At 41.3% G+C, this 20,464-nt stretch overlaps 2 protein-coding genes across 6 annotated transcripts in view; both read right to left on the bottom strand.

The window, feature by feature from the left end:
* The window catches only part of ITGB6 (integrin subunit beta 6), a 48,801-nt gene extending 45,172 nt beyond the window's left edge, over window positions 1-3,629 (bottom strand). The window contains exons 1-2 of the mRNA XM_058840313.1: window positions 3,546-3,629; window positions 2,642-2,876 (exon numbers count right to left, since the gene is read on the bottom strand). The gene's annotated coding sequence lies outside the window, so the exon portion shown is untranslated. The remainder of the gene's footprint in view (window positions 1-2,641; window positions 2,877-3,545) is intronic.
* A 13,503-nt stretch (window positions 3,630-17,132) lies between these two features.
* Window positions 17,133-20,464, bottom strand: part of RBMS1 (RNA binding motif single stranded interacting protein 1) — a 141,862-nt gene continuing 138,530 nt past the window's right edge. For all 5 annotated transcript variants that reach the window (XM_058839650.1, XM_058839654.1, XM_058839653.1 and 2 more), the window contains one exon: window positions 17,133-19,648. The gene's annotated coding sequence lies outside the window, so the exon portion shown is untranslated. The remainder of the gene's footprint in view (window positions 19,649-20,464) is intronic.

Genomic DNA, 20,464 nt, shown 5'->3' on the forward strand with positions numbered 1-20,464 from the left:
ATACAAGTGCCCTTCCTAAATAGTCTGGCAGAGCCTCATTTAAGAGGCAGCTAGTGCTAAATGAAACCTCATTTGGCCCAGGCTCTACCGCCCACACAAGTGGCCTGCAGAAGGCTGAGGATTGCCTTGCCAGCCTTCAGGCTGTCTGGATGCCAGCAATGGGAAACAGACCCTAAGGAGATGCCTATCCCCAGGTTCACAACTCTGTACCCCAGGAAAAGGATGAGAGTCGCTGCCAGAGCACCACTCTACTCTAGTTTTGCTGTGCTGAACTCTGTCTGCTTTGGGTGCTACTGGAAAAAAGTGCTGAGTACAGAAAATCAGGTGGATTTCTGTTTTCTTATATATAGGATACCAGAGAGCAAGACAGATCAGAGTTCTGAATACCACTGAGATGCTAATCAGGTCACAGATGTCTGATATAAGAGGCATATTCCTATCTTCCTAAACTTTCAAAAAGAAATATGTTAATGACAGGACCGACATCTCATGCATTTCCCCAAGATTCTTCACTCTTAACTGATAGCATGAATGTTTAATTAAAGCCTTGGCAGAGAAGTAGATCAGGACTACTGTATCATTTTCCACTCAAGGCGTGCTTCAGCAAGCTGATGCAGACTGCTTGGTCAATGAGATATATCGATATTATAAGGCACCGTGCGTCAGGCTGAACACATTAAAGGCTGTGTTAAATTTTAACATAGGTCATGAATCACTTAAACTAGTTCAGCCCACCAGAATTAATATGAGAAGTATGAGTAACAAGGGGCTGTTTTTTGTTCTGATTTTATATAAGCAGAAGGATGAGGCACCTGAGCAAAGGTTCATATGCAACAGCTGTAACTCTGCTCATGTAGGGATGATTCAGACATTTGGATCACAATGCAGAAAGATCTAAATTTGCATTTTATTGAAAACTTCATTATAGCTTTCTGAGAATCGTAATTTTGACAGCTTGGTTTGGAGGAGCCTTTAAAGACCATCAACTCTGATATAAAATAATAAACAGTATATGGAACAAAATCTTTTTAAAATAAGTTTTCCGTGACATCTCCTGAAGAGAGAACAGAAAATGTTCAAAGTGAATGCTGCCTTAATTAGTTTTTCTCTTTTTCACCATTTATTTGCATTGCTAGCAAAATTTTCTTGCAAAGGTGTTCAACTGCAAAGTTATTTTGGGTTAAACCACAAACATAGTCATTAAAGTGCATTGAATAGTCTTTGGCATTACTTGCACAAATAATGATTGTATGCCCTACACAGCATGCTAAGTATTTACATGATCTTACATACTTTGAACAATATTTCATCATGATTCATCATTCTTTATCTCTCTTTATTTTTGCTGATTTTGCTTCTTTTATAGCTCACCTCTGTCTAGACCAACACACAACTCCTTTTAAACACAAGCTAAACCACACCTCGACATGCAAGCTCAGCCAGGCAAAGAGGTGATGTTTCCATCAGATTAACAGTTTGCCTTGCTATTTCAGTAGCATGGAAATACTTTTTCCTCTGAAAAAACCATTTTTTCCTCCTTGTTGTAGGATGTGCACTGATGAAGCATCTGACAATGACATTCACTGAGGACTCTTACTAAAAGCACTTGCTGCAGTAAGTGTACTCATTCACTTTCTGCACATTCTTGGTAGGTGTGTGGTATCTCAGAACTTGTGCCTGTCACTGGGGACAGCACAGAAGCACTCACTGAGCTCCACAGCTCCGCCAGAAGGAAAAGCACTGCTTTTGGCATTGGGAATAGCAGTAGCTCCAGAGTGAAAGACCATTGTTCAGAAGTGGCACAATCATCAGAGATGGTGGCACAGCAAAAGCAGTGCAGAGAGCATTGCAACCAGAGATGCAAGTAACAGGTCTATTCATAGCCCTGCTTTTCCCCAGGGGATGGCGTCTTGCGAGTGACTTCATTAACTGCTGACAGCAGACAGACTGCACCGCGCTGGGAGCGAAAGGGAAACACTCATCAGATGGCCCCAGCCACAACTGAGGAAACGCACAGAAGAGATAACTGGCAAGCCTGGTGCTTTCCTCACTGTTCAGAAGAAGTTAGTCACATCCCTGAATGCAATGCTGTGTTTCTTTTCTTTCAGCAGGGCTCTCTCCTTGCATACAGAGTTGCTCTGCACAAAGGGTGCTGCTGTTGATTCAACACACCCTTGGAATCTGCCCAGGCTGTGGAACATGGCATCTGAATTCCAGATCGGTTGCTAGTTGTAAGAAAACTCCCAAATATCTGGGCATTTGTTACTTTTAATAGTCAGGAGAAGACAGCCACCAAGCCTTGTTACCTATCATTCAAATCCTTGCTGTGTGTGAGCCCTTGCACTGTCAACAGAACTTCCCTCACTGCATGGCCGGCAGGATGCGTGTTCTCTTCGGTGTCTCCAAGGCAAACAGGGTCACAGAGCCCAAATTGCCTGTATCATTAAAATCACAGATCCTCACTCCATCCACAAGATTAAAAACCTCCATCCTTACTGAACCAGCTCTGAGGTTGTTTGCCTGCCTGTGCTCTCCATACTCAAAAGGTCTTACTAACAGCTAAAGACCTGAAACACAAGGCTTTCTACACACAGGTGCTGCCTCCTTTGCTCCAAAAGTTCACAGAAAAACTGTGCCTTACCTGCTGCTCCCCAGAGCACTTGCACATTTCTCGTGTGCTGATTCCCCAGCACTGCAGACATCCTTGCACCGCAGCCCAGCTTTCTGCAGGATCACAGAGTGCTGCTCTTTTTCCACATGGCAGCTGCCTTGCTTCTTACCAGCCCTGAAGTCAAGCCTCTGCTTTAAAAGCACACCACCATCCTGCTCCTTCGAATTTCAGTTTACTCTGTGGATTCTCCAGGCTCACCAAGTGTCTGTGTTTCAAACATTAATACTTTGATTATTATCTTTCTTTAGCAGATTTGCTACTCTCCAAACCCTATCTCCTATAGAAAGTCTGACAATAACTGACACAAAATGCCATTAGTCAAAATCCTGTTCTTCCCGGAGGAAACACTACTGGTCCTTCATAACCAAGCAGGCTATTTATAGGAATGGTGACAGTGTGTCTAACCCCACAGCACAATGAGAATGAGCCCGTCCAGACAAGACAGGATGATAGAAGCTGTTCATAAAATCAAAGCTGGAATTCATGCGCTGTACATCAATAGGAATTTAAGCAACCACTTTCTTTTGCCATTTCAGAGGGAAGAAATAAAGGCCCTCATTAGCACAGGGACGCACAACATATTGTCACTGGAATAATTAATCCATTATTTTAAAGAATAATGTTGAAGTTTTATATCTGTTATAATCCTAATTTCCTCTCTTTCTGCAGGGCAGTGCTTTCACCTCACAGGCACCTGCTTTCACTCTTCCCAAAGGAGCTTCTTCCTCATAAACTGCATTGCATGCTCATCTTAATAGATATAAAACCAGGTTCTTTGATCTGAGCGGCAAAATACAATTAGTTTGGGATAGAGAACAGAGGAATCCCAGACAAGCCCCAGACAAAAGCAGAAATGGCAGGGAGGCAGAATTACCTTAGGGAATGCACAAGGAAGCATCAGTGCCAGCTGGGTTGCAAATCAGAGCAGCAAACAGCTGTAACACTCTTCTAAGGCCCTGTGTGGGAAGCCAGGCATAAAAAGCAGAGGCATCCCAGTGTTCACATCATTTCCCTGGGCAGTAGTTAAGGAGCTGGGGGAGCACTGTAAGAAAAAAGACATAAAAAATAGGCAGAAACGAGATGAGGATCTAATGTCATCTTAGGAATGCACCTCGTTGAGAATTGAACAAACATGTGAAGAGGCAGGGAAATTACATTCCTCGGAGCAGGGCTGGAAGCTGCAGTGCCTGGGGCACCCTACAGTGGCACAGTGGGCTCAGCAGGCCACCAGCCCCTTCCCCATGGCCAGGCTGCCCTGATATGGGGCAGACCCCATGGGTCCCAGCTGAGGACCCCTTATCACCAGTGCTGACACTTTTCCCTCTACCTTCAGTAATAAATAAAGCCACCACCCCATCTCCTCAAGATCCAAAGAGGAAGATAACCAGCTCCTGTTTCCACGCTGTCTCATCATGCCTGGGGCACAGCCCTCTGGGCTCATGCACACAGGTGGGAGGCAGCAGCACCCTGTGCTGACTGTCCCCATGGTACAGCCTTGTGGGATGTGCTGCCATGGAACTGACACCTTGTGCTGTCCTCCCCTCTGCTCCTGCCTACAAAGAAATGAAGCCCCTCAGCAAACTTCACCCCCTTTGTGCCTGTAGGTGACTCTCACCAGCAAGCTGGTGGCACAGTTCCAGGGGCAGCTGGGGGTCCCTCAGAGTCTGGGTGATGTCAGGTGCTGCAGGGCCCCCTCAAAACTCTGCCACACTCCAGCTCTGCTCAGCCTGTCCCTCTCCTGAGCCACTCTCAGATGGGGCCTGTTGAGCTGCAATTTGGCACTCAGGGAGGACCATGGCTGGAGAACAGAGCCCAGGGAGGGAAATCATGGGGACTGATGGAGGTTGCTTTTTTAAAGTCAGCCATCCATGACTGTGTTTGCTTTTTGGCAGAAAGCTGCCTTGGGCCAGAGATGGCTCCGTAGTCATTCCAGCCTGTGCTGGGGTGTGAAAGGACAATGGTGGAAGGCAATTTCTGCAAGAGCCTCTGAGCTGAGAAGGTGATTTGGGGGAGGCGGGGGAGAGGGAGGAAGGGAACAAATGAAAATCAAAAGAGCTCCAGGGAGCTGAGAATGGACCTAAAGTGGAATTAATGGGCAAAGCAGTACGGTCAGAGTAAGAGAAGTAGTCTCTTACTTTGAGTAGAATACTGCAAGAGAAGAGTCCCTTAGAACTGGAGGGAAACACTCACAGAGCGCAGTTTGCTCTGAGGGAGCAGTAATACTTGTGGCCCCCTATAAACCCACATCATGACTTTTCACTGATAAGTCCCTGGAAGCTAATTAGAACATAAAGTTGTAAATTGGCAGTCGATTAGGAGGCCAGAAGTGCCTGAAGAACATGGACACAGCAAGAAAGCCCAACACGCTCCTCCAGGCAGGGCCTATGTGGGGTGGACAGCACCTCCCTTCCCCGCCCTGTCCTGCCCTGCAGGCTCCCTGTCAGGTACACTGAGGCAGAAGGGCCTTGGCAAGCTGAGCCTGGCCACAGGGTCACCGAGCAGCACGGCATGGACGTGCCCGAAGCCCAGGCTGCTGGTGGGAGCTGGGACAGCGAGGTGAGGGGAGGCTGAGGCTGGTGAGGGGCCTGAGCTGTGCTGACAGCAGCAGGTGAGACCCAGCAGCACCAGAGATCTCCCCTCACACAAACCCAGCAGCCCGGCCAAGGTGCTGATGTGCAATTATAGATATATACAAAATACCAATCAGAAAGAACAGCTTCCTGAGCCATTAGTGTGGCACTAAGTCTGTGACAGACTAAGGAATTCTATTACCTTTAAAAATGGAATTTAAATAGCTACAGAATGGCTTTTTAATAATAAATAGAAATAAAACTTCTCTACCAAATTTTAAAAATCACATGGATAGAGAAAGGCAAACTCTTCCCCATTGTGCTTGCCTACTACACACCTTCCAAAAGACATGGCTGGATTTTTGCCTTGATACCTGCAGGAATATATTGCTAATAACTATAACTGAATTTGTACTTACATATGTACTCCAGGGAAAAATATTACCCAGGTTGTCTGCAGTTGTAGCAACTCATTATCATAATTTTAATTTTTATTTTTTTCTTCATACAGGCACAGAATTAAAAATCAATTTCCTTCTTAAATAAAAATCTGAGGCTGGATTCATCCCACACATAATTCTGTATTTTCAGGTCCTCTTGTTTGATTATTTCTTCAGTAATCCCTAAGGATCAAGAGAGGAAAATTTCAAGGGAAAGAAGATGTTTGTTAAACACAATTATGTGTGCCTTAATGCACAAACAATAAGTAAGACCAGGAAAATAATTTTGCCTGTAATAAAATACAGACTGCCTTAATCCCCAGAAATTCACTGCTTTTCTTCAGAGTGAACATTTATTGGTAATATACACTTCCCTGAAGTAGGTAAAACTCACTGCTGCAAGAACAGTGGTGCTAAACCAGAGGACCAGACATGAAATGAACAAAATTACATGTAAAATTATTTTTGAGAGGCTCAGTGAAATTAAACATTGTCATTGCTTAAGACGATCTACCTCACTGTATTAAATTTGCCTAGATACATCCCTGAGAGCAAAAAATGCAGCTGCCTGGCATAAAACATGGAGATGCAGAAACCAAACAAGCTCCCATGTGAGAACTTTATCAACGCAGGGAGAATAAAATCCTTGATACCCCTGTTATACAAAATTAAGTAATGGAAATACTGAATATTTTATGGGACAGATTCATGTGAGATATATATATATTCAAGGCCAAAAAAAACCAGGCCTATATCCTTAAAGATATTTACTTAATCTGTGGTTAAACCCTTTGGCCAAACAAATGCTAAGTTACATTGCTTTACATCCTGAAGGACAAATACTGCCTTTACTTGATTTGTAGATATAAAAGATGCTGGGGGTAGTGAAAAAATATGTTTTTACATACTTGTTTTACATACTTGTATTACAGTGCTGCTTCAATCAGAAACAGAATTTTGTGGTAGAAATTGCACAAATATCATACAAATATATAGAACCCACACCCAGAAATTCAACACAGGCAAATTAATTCTGTAGCAGCAGAGGCAAATTTTGCACAGAAGTTGCTCGGGAGGAGGCATGATAGTGGGGATGGACTCAGAGCATGATGCAATCTGCAAGTAAAGAGCGCCTGAAGAGTGTATGGACTGAGGAGGGACTTTGTGAGGCTACAGGAGAGGCTGAGCTTTGCCTCTGCTCTCTGGTGAGGGGACTGCTGAGCACTGTGCTGGGGTGAAATGCAGGCACCACTCAGGGTCTGCCGCAGACCAGACACAGTGCCAAAAATCACTGTTCAGAACAGAACTGAGTGGTAAATACATGAGTTTTATTCTGTCAGTCATAAGCCTGAGTGAGTGAAATGTAATGTAGTGCTAATAGTCTCAAAGTGTCAGTAAGAAAAATTTAGCCCAGATTATGATTTCCATAATTAGTAAAACAAGTAACTATTGTACCATGCAATAAATGATTACTGGTGTCATGCAGGACTGAATTATTAACAACACCACAGATAATTTCATTACAATGCTGCAACTGCTTTTTTCTAAAAAAAAATCTTAATGCAGTAAAATATCTGAATAAGCCAGAATGAGCATTATTATTATTATTATTAGACTGTATACATGAACACTAGTGTTTTAAAAAATCAAAGATATTAGTCATGAATAGCAGAGCAACACTGACAAAACAGCTAAACTTCCAAGACTATTTTCCTAGCCAAATCAATTTCTGACAAACCTTACAAAGTAAAGGATATAGCACTAGACCTTTCATGTTTTTTACACGTATTATGAAAATAACAGACCATTAACACATTTATATATATTTAATGAGGAATTATATTCTCTTTTGCAGCCAGTATTATGTTTTATAAAAAAATTGTTGGAAACAGAGGGAAATAGTTCAAAAAAATTTTTTTTAATTCATCAGTGGAATGTACTTTTTAATATTATTAACTGCAAATTAGAGTGATGACAGGAACAGACCTAGAATATGTGCTCTGAAGCCTATAATGATGCACTGCACTACTTACCATTCAGGACAGACCTTTCAATTCAGAAAGTGCTGAATGCATTACCAGGCCCATTGTCCAGAACCTCTGCCAGACATATCATTTGTCTCTATTGTGGTAATAAAGAGATTCCTGGCATTCTGGTATTAAGAAACCAGAAGTAATATATTAGTTTTACTTTACCTCTGTTACCTAATAACGAGCACATACAATAGAGCACATGCTTTAGAAGACTATGAAGATAGTATCCTATTGAATGACAGACTGTCTGGTTGATTTACATGAAATAACAAGTGCTCGTACGAGAAAAGGTTAAAATTAGATTGACGAGCAAATGTGCTACCAGACTGCTGGCTGACAAATGGCAAAGTTATGCCAACGTATTACTTATTCTGGAGGCGCCCAAGAAGCAAGCAGGAGGATAGTAATTCATGTGCTAAAATACATTCACATTTAGCATAAACAAAGAGTCCTCAGGGTCTGCAACAGGAACATATTAGCTACATGTAATTTATGCCAACCAGTAAGTCAGTGGAACAATTTCCTTATTAGATATGGAATTTGAATGACTTGTATTTTCTTAAGTCAAGAGTGGGCTGCTCCACTGTCATTTAAATTATTTCGGAATAATGCTCTGATGAATGACTACATTGTTCTTCCAACAAATCGACTGTTGTGCTACATCCCCCTTCCTGCTGCCAGCCACACAATGAAAACACAGATTAGTCATGTAGCTTTTCACAGTGGCTCTTGGATTATAGTCTGGCTGCTTCTTGGTCACCATAAAGAGCAGGCTAGTTCAGTAGTGGTGACTCCTTTCCCTTTCTCTTTTCCTTTCAGGAAGTTCTGCTGAGATCCATGCAGCCATCCATACTAAAACCTGTTCCCTAAAAGGTGTGAGGGTAAAATTTTGACTTGCTCAAATAAAGGCAGTTTGAACCTTGAAATTCAGCAACAAAGACACATCACAAAGTGACCTTTGTGCTCTGGGCATGTCTGCAGGTCTGGAAGCAAAGTTTTTTGATTCTATGGGTACAAATATCAATCCATCAGAGATTCGGGGCACCTCTGCAAGCATCAGCTTTAATGATTAGAAGCTGGGCTTTGGTGATAATGGATAGCAACCACTCAGACGTGCCTCAATTTTTTGTCTCTGAACTACAAACAATATTCTGAAAGAGATGGAAACAAATTACTGATGTCTGCTACTTTTTAACTCATTTTACACAAATTAGCTAATTACACAGTGAACAGCTGTTACTGTATGAAGTGGACAATGCAAAACTGTATCTTTCTCCCTTAGTAGCCAATGGCAATTCTACAGTTTACTCCTGCAGAATTACAGGTTGGCCATGAAGTGAATTTTTCAACATGTGAACATGAATTAAACAGGAATTTACAGAGCAGACAATATGGGCTTGAACCTGCTCTTCATTGAAACAACTTTTTGATACTTTGTTAATATGGAATTTCATTAACATTAACACTAAAGCTTTAACAGACCCAAACTCATTTGCCAACCTGTTTCCTTAGGGAAAAGTGTTCTTATTTCCTTTCCAATTGCCATGACAGACAGCAAGTTAGGGGAGGGAGTTAATTGCCCCCATTAGTCATCACCTTGTCAGGATGACTGGCAGTCAGTAGCCTTCAGACTTGCATGAGAAGCTAAAGCCAGTTGAGATCTTTTTAAGTCTGGATGGGAGAGACACCTCTGGACCTGCTGCCCCTCAGTGACACCTGAAAAGCTGGTCCAACATTTTATGCCAGGTCTTTCATATGTCTGTTAGTTCTTCTTCTCCTTCCAAAACTCCTGTCAAGTAACAGGGGAGGGGAACAAAAGGGAATGCAAGGTTTGAACCCATCAGGTTCTCTTTCTAGCCTCCTCCTCCTCCTGCAATACTATATACTATTCCTGCAAGTCATTGACCACCAAAGATATATAGAAACAAGTTGTTACTATCTAAAATAATCTACTAGAGTACAAAATAGCCTCTATAAAAAGAGTAGCCATTTCTGGAAAAAATCTCTCCTTTAAAGTTATGATATATTAAATGGAGTTTACCACCAGAGCCTTCACAAGTAGCTGTTGGAAGCAGTTATTAAAGTAGGTATTAGGCTAGATTCAAATCTTGTGCAAACAGTTGCAGCTCCTGTGAGTACGATCACACTGACAGGCTGGTTTCAGTCCTCTAGGCAAGAGAGAGGCAAAAAAGTGAGAGACGCTAGCAGAGCATCTGCTAGTTGGATCAAAAAAAGTCTGTCTTGTTGGCAGAGCTATTGTCCTTTGGTCACACCAATCCTAATTTGAGTCCTGCTTGCAGCAGCATATAAAACCTGTGACAAACATAGTCATGCTGACATTGCGCTGGATGCCAAAAGCAGATAATCACAAGTACTTGAGGCTGCAAAGAAAAAAAATAAAAATAAAAATAAAAAACCAAAAAACCAAAACCAAAACAAAAACAATCCTGAAGGCACATACAGGGAAGGAAAGCTTTCAGGTCTGAAACTGGGGGATGGGGCAAAAATTGTGTCTTTTCCTCCCCAGCCCTCATTCAAAAAAAAAAAAAAAAAAAAAAAAAATCCTCAAAAATTGCAAACACATGCCTGGATCAGATCTTTTTCCAGAAATTCAAGTCTGTGTCTGTGCACTGTTTAGCCTAAAGCTAGGGTGTATGCAAAACAGAGAAATACTTTATATTTCCAGACTTACAGTATTTTTATTCATGACTGTCTGTGAACTCTCCTACTAGTTCTGATTGCTCTTTGGGTCTTTTATTGTTCCTGATACAGTAATCTGGCCTGGTCCAGAAGTGAATCATCTAATTACTTTGAAGACTGACAAAATCCCTGGCAGAGATTAACAGATGCTTCTTGTAGTCCACATCTAAGAGCAAGTCTGTGCAGGTCAGAGCCACTGGCCAGGCCTCAGGCACTGGTGATGAAGTGCAAGGCTGTGTCCAGCAGAACCAGAGGGGAACACAATAATCCAAAACGCATTGGCAACATGATTCTCCCTGGCCAAAAGGGATGCTGCAAAAAGCTACTGAGATCTGAAGCACTAATATCCTCTGTGGGTTACAGTTAATTTACTCATTAGATTCAAAGTATACAGATAAAGCAAACAGCAAAAATATCTATTTCTGTGGTCCCCTTCTCCCACTTGCCACATCTGTATTAGTCAGTCTGGACTAACATGTAAGAAGCCCTCTTTACTCATCACTGACAGGCTGTCTTGAATGAACTTTGCAAAAAAATGAGCTGCTTTTTCTACATCACTTTAAATACTTAAAACAATTTTGGTTTGTAGTACAGATTTTTCATTTAGCACCCAAGACACCTATTTACTTTCACAGCTTTATCTACTTCCTGAGAAGGTATTTGTTTGTTTGGGCAAAACACAAACAATACAAAATACAAAAATACACTGTGTTTGGAATAAATACTTCCAATTGTCATGGCTCTTATAAAGATACAGCAATAATAAAATGGGTGCTCCCAAGAGTCCATGAAAATAAACTGGATTTAACAGGAGAAAGATTTCTAACTCTGTTCTGGGTTGAACCTTTGTAGCCTGCTTGAATTCTCCAGAATTCCCTTGCTGTTTGTCTCCTTTTGTGTTTGTCTGTCACCTACAAGCTATTTACCAATTTTCCCTAATCTTGCATGGATCAATTGTGTTTCTGGTGACATCGGGGTTCCTCTTAGATTCTTTTTCTTTTCCTCCCTCTTGCCTGCTGTGCACTGAAGGCATCCTTATGCATTTCATTAACCAAAAGAAAATTAGCTTTTATTTTCCTCTAATAAAGCCACCCCTATTGATATCTTAATGAGGACTAAACCCACCTTATCAGAAATGTGAGCACTTGCATTATACTGTGCAAAGGCAGAATGAAGTTTTGCTTTAATAACAGATAACTATAAGCACTCCATAATGACACGCTATGAATGGCTGTTTACCTTTTGCGATCATTTCTGCTTATCCCAATGCCCTCTGGTGGCTGCACCAGGAGCTGTTACTGAAGCTCCTGGGTAAGATCAGCAGCTGTGGGAAGCTCTGCCCTCTCGGCTCCTCCGACAGCACCGAAGGCGGCAGCAGCGGGGAGAGCCCGAGTCCCGTCCGGCACAGAGCATCCCCCGGAGCTCTGCACCCCTCACTCACCTTGTGAGTCCAGTTCAACAAGGGCAGCTCCAACAGTTGCCTTTGCTGATGTAGCACAACACTGCTTAGGAAATTAATTGCAGGCTTGAAACAGGGCAGCAGCATACACTGCAGGGCTGATCAGATGATTCCCACTTGGAAGAGATGAGCTGTGCATATGTGGACTGTAATACCCGGAATGGTATGGTTTGTCCTGAACTGTTTTTCCAGACACGACTGGCTAGTTTCATCTGCAAAATACTTTTCAGGAAATTAATTTCAGTAACAGGCTATTTTTTTTGTTTTTCAATAACTGAAATCTGGATTTTCAACACTTGTACAAAATTCACCCTAGAATAGAGGGTAACGCTTGCTGTTTCTAGAGACACCACAACTGAGCTAGACCACTCTTAAACATGAACAGTTTACCTAGAAACAAACCCCAAATGTTCCCACTCTTGTGCAGAAGCTTTCTTCCCTACGGCTGGCTTTGTCCCATAACTTCTGTAGCTCAGGGCACACTTGAACGCACAAGTGGCAAAAAGGCTTTTTGCTGTATGAAGCCTGTGAGTTCTGATGAGCTGCCTCCTTCCCACTCACGTCAGAACCCTCTGCCTACTGGCAGCTGCAACTTGTTGAAGTACAGAAAGTGAGCAGAGCAGGGCTGAAGGAGGTCAGGAACTGACGGTCCATGCAGCTGCTAACTTCTGGAGCATTTCATTCTACTGAGCTGCACTGGCCCCTTAGAACTGTTAGGGATCCAGTTTTCATTCTGTACTGGCAAAGACAGCAACACTTGGAGCCCTTTGAATACTCTTTCTTCCAACTGCATTGGAACGCTTTCCTGACTCAAGGAAGACCTGGAGTATGTCAGCCCTTACTGCAGTCCTTGTCCTGCGCCTCCCTTCCCTCTCCACTGCTCTCTGCACATGAGGGCCCAACTCTGATCCAGCCCAGCTGTGTCACCTTGCTGGGTGCTGGAACAAAGGCTGTGAGAAAGTCTGGAGAGAAAAGAAAGGCAAAATTATAGACAGAGGCAGAACTAGTGAGACAGGACTGCTGGGAGCTCAAGAGTTTAGGAGGGAAAGCAGCAACGTGGAAAGGGTATAAAATCTAAAGGAAGAAAAGAGCAAGGCAAGTCAGGAAGCATCAGGTCAGTTTCTTGGGGCAAGGCACCCATGCCAGGGGCCCTGACAGAGCTTGGCAGAAAATAGAAACAAGGCAATGTTGAGGGTCTGCTCCTGGGAGCTGCAGGGACTGACCCTTCCCCTCCTGCCCAATGTCTGCCTGGCCAGCAAAGCCACTGCTGGGACCTTGCTGGGTGAGCAGACTCATGCTCAGCCCGATGGCTTGTAAAATCCTTTCTTTCCTGTGGGTTGGCCAATAAATAACTGTTTCATGTGCCTAGTTATGCATATTCTGCTTACAGATTATCTTTGAGACTAGCTAAAGATACCAGAACAAATTGTTGCAAAAACAAGCTGGTAACAAATGCCTGTAAGTATATTTTTGGGGTTTTTTGACATTCACTGGAAGGCAAAACAAAATACAACAAACAAAACAAATAAATAAATATGAAGTGTTTTCTCATTGGTATGATAGTATTTCCCAATGGGAAAAGGCTGAAGCACACAAAGAAAAAGTAATTTTCTATTTATACTTGGAAAAAGCTAAAACTATTTACCCAAATGTAAAATTTACTAGTAAATTTTCTCTTGGGCTTGTTTTAAATCATTGTTTTATTCCATTACCCTTAAGTGCTTCACAGACGTTGCTTAAAACCATCATCCCTGTGGGTGAATTTCAGGTGGTTAAAAGACTTGGGAAAATTTCTACTGCAGATGACTTCTTTGAGATCAGCAGAGTGCATGTGCAGAAAATGTTTTCCAAATATTATTCCCCTTGCTAACACTTGCATGTGGGGCTCTGAAGCAATAACACTGCTTAGAAAGCCGCCTGAGCAGGTTGACCCGAACACCTGCAGTGTGCATGCGGGAAGTCTTTAGGGTGCCACATACCTTCATTCCTTCAGTTCTCCAGAAATCCCTTTGTACTGCAGTGAAGCTGCCAAAAGAGGTCAGTTTATTCAGCTGAAGGGAGACCAACATAACACAACAGAATTCAGAACACCACTGATGTAGGTACTGAGTGAAGGGATAGTGTTGAAAAAGCCAACATAACTTAAACAGTTAAGGCTTTCCTGTGGAGAAGCTGGCCTTTCCTCTTGGACATGGAAAAAAACCCAGTAGTATTTTCCTGTGATACGATTTCTTCTTTACTACAGAAGTGGGCTGCACAGATTTCTCAGATGGTAGATGTGGTTAGAACTGTCCTGAAAAGGAAAGAGTGACTCATTCCACATGCAAGCTTTTACACCCTCCCTCTGATCACTGCACTGTAAATCTTTGCTGTTCTGACATCAGCTTGGCTTTTCTTAGTCACTGAAAGAGAAGTTGCCAAACAGAATAGGTTTTGTATATCCTAACCCCTATTCTGGAGAGAATTAATGGACTGAGTCTGAAAGCCAAAAGCCTCATATTTGTTTGGGTTAATCAATGCCAGAATTTGTTGGCAGGGGAAGGATACAGATGATCTTTCACAGTTGAAAGAGTACGTCAGTGTGGCGTTTGGAAGGTAACACATATCTTAAATGCCACCAAACAACACACTGGCCTTCACAAGAAGGCACTGCTGGACAGGATAGATTATCTTATTCCAACACATGTGGAAGTTTGCAAAAAATTTTGGAGTGGTTGACTACAGCAAAAGGGACAAGTGCAGTGAAGTGTGCACAGGAGGAGTAGGAATACAAACCCATAAAATATTCTGGCACATAAAATGCATTTCTGATATGATGTTTCTGTGGAAAATTTGGTGGCACAGTTTTAATCAATCATGATTTTGTCTGGTATGGTGCAGGTACCATGGCATAAATTAAAGCTAGAAGGGGAGAGCAAAACAGCACTTACTGACTTTTTTTTTTCCATGAAAAGCTAACACAGAGTAGCAACAAAGTGCTTTAGATTACCCTGGCTTTTTTCTAGCCCAATATATGCAGTCATTAGCAAGGCTCAGTTGCTCAACAGTACTTGGTTATACTGCTTGTTAATGCATTGCTTGCACTTGTCTTGCACCTGCCCAGAGTAGTTAATTTAGAAAATAGAGAAACATAGAAAAATTATGTTCAGTGCCTAAAGAAAGGCTACTTTGTAATCACTAGCAACCAAAAAACAGGGTTGGTGCATGATCTTGCACCAAACATTTATACTGGTACACAATCATCCCACATGAATCTGATACTTACCCATATTTGTCAACAGGCAAAAGAAATTAACAGCAGGTTTGCAAGTTGGGTTCAAAAGAGGTTGTATGCAAGAGGCTGGAGTCAATGTTTGAACAAACTAGTTGGTAATGAGTTTTATTATATACAATAAAAGTATATTACATAAAGACAGTGTATTACTGTATATTGCCTGATAGGAATGATACATACAACCTTATTAGATCAGGCAAAAGACACTAACCTGAAAAAACCATTCATTCTTATCAAATATACTAAGAGAACTAAGTTTATCATAGGGATAATTAGAAAAGCAAATACAGAGCAAAAAATATTTCCAGTCTGCATTATTCTGAGTCTATTTACATACAGCTTTTGTGAGAAGTATTCATACCTAATTTAAAAAGAATGCTTATTAATCTGAGATTAATTCAGTATGGTGATGAACATGAATAATATAATAAAACCCTTTAAAAGTTTTCTGTATTCACCTTCTCATGCACTGCATTTGGGACAGGCAAAATACTGGGCCAATATTTAAATTACACCCCTCCCCCCCCAATAGTTAAATGGTATTTTTTTTCAGTTACAGGAGTTGAGTGTTTAATGCCACAGCGTGCTGGGCTTTTCCCTCCATTAATCACAGAATATGCTGATTTGGAAGGGACCCACAAGGATCATTGAGTCTAACTCCCTGCCCTGCCCAGGACCATTCCCAAGAGTGCCCGAGAGGATTGTCCAAATGCTTCCTGAACTCTGTCAGGCTTGCTGCTGTGGCCACCTCCTAGAGAGCCTGTTCCAGTGCCCAGCCACCTTTTGGGTGAAGAACCTTTTTCTAATACCCAACCTAAACCTCCCCTGACACAACTTCAGGCCATTCCCTCAGGTCAATTAGTGCTTTCATTGTTGAGGATGTCTTCATTGCATAAGCAACTGTAAACCAAGTTTCCTGTTCTTCAGGTGAGTTGCTCTGCCAGTTCCACTGGAAACACATTTATTCTCAGAATCTTGCATGAGTACTGCATGACTGAAAGCTCAGGCTGTGCACTGCCAGCAGCATGCCCCCACCTGTCATCCCCAGCAGGCTGCCTGCCCTGCCATGGCGCTGGCAGAGCCCTTGGGACCCCTCAAAGCCGGGTGTGCAAAGAACTGGCTCCCAGGCTGGAGAGGGCCCTCCAGAGCAGCAAAACCTGGGGTTAGCTAGCCCCCACTTTGCCTATCCAGCTCCCATAGGCAGGAGCAGGAGCCCTGTGCATCACCCAGCTCTGTGCTGCTGGGTGCTCCCCTCTCCTCTCACACACATCAGTCCAAAGCCATGTCAACGTGCAGCTGGTAAAGCGTTTGGCTCAGGACACACAATAGTTTGACTTTTCCCCTCTTGCTCTCCCAAGCCTTACTTTGGTCAGAGTAGTCCTCTACCTGATACACACCACCAGCAGTACCGATCCTGCCAATAAGATCATAAAATCAGAGATTACCTTTAAAGAAATACAGGGCTTAAAGATGGCAGCTGGAAGGCCAACACCGGGGTCTCTTTGAATCCCAGTGAAGAACCTCTGCTCTCCAGAACTGGGTATTCCAGCCAGCCCCAGCACACGTGGGAAGACAAAAGCATTTGAAGGCAGCGATCCTGTGCCATGAACTACCCAAGTGACCCTGCACCTCCAACCTTACCTCAGGAAAATGGCATTTACAGCCTCGGCACACAAGCTTGGTTACACACAACTCCCCGTGTGGGCTGACACACAGCAGAATGGAGTTCTTGCATCCAAATCTGACATCTCATCATATATTTTTCATATGTATATTCCTGTTTTGTTTGAAAGAATTAGGGACTTTACAGTGTGGCGTGAAAGAGCTAAAATTTGGTTTTGAAGAAAGATAGAGGAAGAAAAAAAACCCCAAGGCTGCTAAGCAGTAAGCAATTCCAAACATTTCAAAATAAATGCAGAAGTTTTACCATAACCTGTTTGGATTTTCCCCCAATAAAGGAAGGTCTGAAGGAAAAAGATGATGCATTTTCGTTTTTTTGGATCTTTTTTATTCAAAAGTTTTCAAAGAAATAAAACAGAAAAAGCTAACAATCTAATCAAATTTACAGTTCAAAAATGTCTTTTGGCGTTTAACAACAAGTCCTAGGAAACAAAACTACAGAGTTATCTTGAACCGGACAAATAAGTTACCACTGGCAAGTTTGTGGCACTAGTAAAACAAAAATAAAAAATTAACTCTCTTGATCATATAGATATCTCTATGAAAATCTTTTTTTTTTTTTCAATCTGTACAAAAGGTCTTTCTTCATAAATTAATTTTTTATAATTTAATGGCTGTCTACTATGTGATGTTTAAGTAACTGATTATTTCTTTATGTACAGAGGTTAAATTTCCCAAATCTTACCCAGACAATGAGTATGGCACTTAGTTCAGACATTTCTGGCAGCAGCTCTTCCCTCCCTCTATCACAGCTATCATACTGCAGTTTTTAATTAATGCAAAAATAGCAAGTAGTGAGAGATCCAGGTTTGGAAAGTTACCAAATACAGGCAAGGTGCTGCAGGAAGTCTGGACTTTTACAAAGCAGTAATATTCCAGGGAGCATAGAACCAATAATACCACAACTTTTTAAAAAAAGAAAAAACAAAAACACATCTCTTATGACTATGCATTTCACTAGAATCTACACTTCTCAGAGCAGCAATTTACTTTTGAAACTATGAAATGTCACCGACATCTATACTCCAATACTCACACAAAATTTAAAAACTAAAAAATACTTGAAAGAAACAACTGCTTAGCCCTAGCTCCCGAGCTAGGATGATTTGGTCTGTGGAAACAGGGAGGGCCAGCAACCTGTCCCAATACAAAAGGAAATAAACTTTGAGGTAGATAACTGATCATATACAGCTGACCAGAGAAGTACACAGTTTTGGAAGACAACTTAATTTATCATTCAATTTAAAACATATGCAATTGTAATAAAAAGCTTTAGTAGCAGTGAATTCTCTAATATGTGAAGTACAAATAACTGTGTATTTATGAATCAGGAATTTCATAGTTTCAAAATTGGTTTTCTTTACACTTAACACTTGTAGTGATGATGTAAAGTGTGGCACTGCTTGGATCCAAGTCTTCCTTCATGCTTTTGTGTCCATACATCAATTAAAATTATAAAACCTAAATGCAAATGTACAAAAAAGGCACATTCTCTTAACCGCAAACTGGTCCGGCAAAAATAAAGAGTACAGAAGACGCAATGCTGAGACAAATCAGAATTATTGGTTACTGGCTCTTTGTTCTTTGGTAAAGTTACCTTTTAAAAGTGCCAAGTCTTTTTATTTTTATTTACCTACTATAGAGAGCTAGTACCCAATCAATTATGTTTCTACTTAAATCTCAGCACATGTTTGAAAACGAGTCCTTTAGCTTTTGCCATTTTGCTGTAATAGCAACTTTTCTGTTTGCTAAGTCTCAGCACAATCCTCATCCTAAAGCACTATCATTAGTATAAAGGAAGGACAAAAACATTCGGTGATATCTCCACCCCAAACTCCCTACTCTACCTATGCTAAAACTAGAACATCAAGTTAGTTTCTGAAAAAAGGCAAAAAAAGATTTTACATTGCATCATACAGCAGAGTTCCTAAATCATTCAAACTACCAGAGGGAACTATTGGCATATGGCCTTACAAACAATTTATACTATTAAAATTTCCCCAGTCAGAAAATGTGTTTCACACAAAACATTTTTTCCCCTCTTGCATTTCACTACCTTACATATTATGTGAAAAAAATCATTAAAAACACTTACTACACATTAAAAAAGCCAAATTTTCAGCAATTTTTATTGACTACCTTTAAAAGCCCTATGCTGCTGTTTTACAAGGCATAATAGACCAGCTCATTTGGTCAAAGCATTCTACACCATTAGTTTGGACTACTTACTGAAACAGCTACAGCATTGAAAGATTTAAGGCAAATTGGAATTTATAGAAAAGGATAAGACACTTCACACTACATTAAAAGAAAAACAGAAAGCTAAGAGACCAGACACTATAACTGCAACACTGCACTAAAGCAACACTCACACACTGCAAGCACAGAACATCGTCTTAGATGTTTTACTATTTTAAACTTCAGAAAAATCCATTTCATACAAAAAAAAGATAAAAGAAACAAACAAAATAAAAATAAACCAAAACACAAATTCTGTCATGCACGTGAATAAGTCTTCGTGGTCATCTGTGCATACCCAGAAATTTGAAGGTTTTTTTTTTGCGTCATAACACTTGATAAAAACTTTTTTTTTTTACTAAAATAAACCTGTTCATGGGAACAGCTACTAGATGAATTTAAGGTTTTTCTTATGCACCTTATAGAACTTATAGCAAAAATAGTTTTAGTTGATTTCATTATAAATAACATTTTCAAGAACCTGTGCAAAACTGTCAATAATTCCTAAAGCACAATTGATCAGTAAAATCCATGATTGTTTCAGCCTTTGCACCCTTCTCCAGGCCAGGTCAACACTGGACATCTGTAACACAGAAAGGTCAGAGCTAGAGAGGAGTTACAATCATATACTTTTTTTCTAACATAGGTGTCCACAAAACTAACTGATTTCCTGTATTAGACAGCTGTGAGAAGACTAAATGAATATGAGTATAAACCTGGCAAGTAACACAGGCGGCACTGCAGGTCCTGGCCCTTCCCAGGATAAAGCTCTCCACCTTGACAGAGCCTGCGCTGCATTTCCCCCTCTCTCTCTGACGCCTGCTCAGCACACAGAGCTCCCACGGGGGAACTGTGAGGCTGCACTCAAAGCTCTTCCCTTCTTTCTTATTTTGTTGTTGTTGTTGTTCCTTTTAATCGACCAAAAGTGGTTGAGTGTGCTACTCCTGTGGCATCTCTCAGGCTTTTGATCTCTGGAAAAGGAACAATATCTTTCTTTTGGTGCAACCTCAAGGAGGCTACATACGACAACTAAGACAGACACAGCTACTGTGCTTCCCTGATGGTAACGCTGAACAGCAGGTCAGGGCTCATCAAATTTGAAGGCAGACTTTTTAATGTACTGGCTTATATTGCCACATGGGTTTAAAAAAATACCCAGCTAATGACAAAAGTTTACACAATTTTTTAATTTTTCAAAGAAAGGCAAAGTTTGGTATTTTAAGGCTTGTACATTTATAGGTGCATATAAAACAGGTTTGGTTTATTTTTCAAGTCCCTTTGACTATTTTTCACATAGGAGCAACTTTTTGAAAAGAAGCTGTAAAGTTATTAAATGTAGCTGCCAGAGGAAAGACACTGTATATTTCTGACTGATTGCATCCACTCATGCAAATGTGCT

This window comes from Poecile atricapillus, chromosome 5 (assembly GCF_030490865.1).
Source record: "Poecile atricapillus isolate bPoeAtr1 chromosome 5, bPoeAtr1.hap1, whole genome shotgun sequence".
Taxonomy (NCBI): Eukaryota; Metazoa; Chordata; class Aves; order Passeriformes; family Paridae; genus Poecile; species Poecile atricapillus.